The following is a 2324-nucleotide window of genomic DNA, read 5'->3' on the forward strand; positions in this document are numbered from 1 at the left end:
CATATCTATTTCATCACTGGGATTTTCTTAATCATTGTAGATACAATGTGGTAATGGATACAAAAGTAACTCATGAATGACTCATTCTCCTAAGTCATTGGAGTAGATAAAATGGTAATCACAACAAAAGGAAATCATAATTCCAATACATATCGTAGACAACTATTATACAAAATGGTGATCACCCCAAAAAATATCCATCGCCTATATGGATTTTATAGTACTACTATATGTACGTAAACATTTCACTTACGATGACTGCATCTTCTACATATCCTCCACGACGGACAAAGAGGACATATCACTGTCATACTCCTCGTCGGAGTTTATGATGATCACATCTTCATTTTCGACGGGAACTGCGCCAATATTTTCATCCAACAACACATAATGTGCTTCCGGTTGGACCGGTACTGGGACGATCTCACAATGAACTTGAATTGGTTCAATTTCGTCGATTAGATTCGGAAAAGGGATTGGTTGAAGGCAAACCCTACGATGGCGGTTCGAAGGTTGACGAACATATGAAACAAAAATATTGCTTTCATCATCCGAGTCCGAGCCTATGATGATCGGGTGATAGTAACATCAAGAACAGAAGTATGTTGAGTTGATGAAGACATAATCAATGGAAAAACTAACTACTTCTATGAATTTGTTAAATTCTCATATGTACATATTTAAATAAAGTCCAATATTTTATAGTGGAGGAACACTTGTCCGTTGAATGTACGATAAGATATCTTACCAACCAATATGGTTGAGGTCATTCATGGTGATTATTTTACAACTTTTTTCACATCAATATGGTTGAGAACGTACTTGTGCTTGGCATACCAACTTTAACTGCTATAGTAATTATAAACATGTTTGTTACAGTTTTTGCAGTTAATACACCATTTGGTTGCCTTCACTCTTAGTTAAATTTGGTTTGATCATATTTATGTTGACATTTGATGTCGTTCTCGACATTTGTAACGTCGTTATCGACATTAAATAGCTGTTAATCTCGACACTTGACATTACGAATGTCTAAAACGACACTTGGACCAAAATACAATATTTCTCTACATTTCTTCGATTTTCGAACGTTTGATATGTCGTTCTCGACACTACATAGTTGTGAATCTCGACGCTTGATATTTCATTTGTCTAGAATGACAGTTCGAGAACATATTACATACCTCCATATAAATCGAAATATGCAAACCACTGTGTAAACCAAAATACATTTTACGTACCACCACATAAAATCAAAATTCATGTTATGTACCACCACATAAAGCAAAATACATATTGCAAACGAAGGTATCATGAACTGGCTGATCATTAACAGTCACACAAGCAAAGTACAGCTAAGTCACGACAACTGTTTTACTATCGGGGATAAAGAAAGTATTCATTATTCAAAAAATCGACCGCAATCTTTCTTCTGTATATTGACATCCTCTCTGCTGAAACTGATTCTATTGGATGCTCGAGAGCGAAACATTCTATATATTTGAGTACAAACATTATACAATTTGGCCTGTACAATAAATGATTTTTCGTTAGTCGAAATTAGTATATACAATAGATTAACTACGGTAGTAAATGACAAGAGCTGAAATGTTCACCCATTGTTCGCACACGGTAGATAATGTACTTCATTGGATCATTTATATGTTTCTTTATATCTCGTCTGGCGGACAGGGGTAAACACTGCAATAATGTTTGAACGACTGTACATGTTGCTTCTGCGTGAGCCTTGATTGCATCAGGTGTGTGAACATTATTGCTGCAGTCGTATATGTAGAATTTCCATTCAGGAATATTGACTAGAAACAGATAACATTCATTGCCTGGATATGAACTTGAAATTAATAAATACTTGCATTCCATCCACGAACGACCAGCTACAGGCAATGTACCGTTGACGTAGCATTGTAAGCGAGTTCCTTCCGATTCACCTCTCTGGTTATATTCCATGTGCCACCTCATTTGCTGACAACACTCCTCTTCAAATTGAAAATCCAAAATTGCATATTTTTTATTGACGAGAGTACAATCTTCATTCATACGATGCCTCAATAACTTCAGCTCCAGCTCAATATGCTAATGCAATAAATATATGTGACATATATTAGACATATTAACTACGAAGTCAAATTTATTGTGATTGCAAACTTTCACTCACCGCAATATTCAGATCCTTCGTCGGATCCATAAAAATTTTTAGCATGTCTCTTCCATAAACATTGTCACGGCCATCGTCCAAATATGCACTGTATAACATAATTTAAATTACTGTCAAATAATTCAACAAATAATTTTTGACATAGATA

This window comes from Olea europaea, unplaced genomic scaffold (genome assembly GCF_002742605.1).
Source record: "Olea europaea var. sylvestris unplaced genomic scaffold, O_europaea_v1 scaffold1168, whole genome shotgun sequence".
Taxonomy (NCBI): Eukaryota; Viridiplantae; Streptophyta; class Magnoliopsida; order Lamiales; family Oleaceae; genus Olea; species Olea europaea.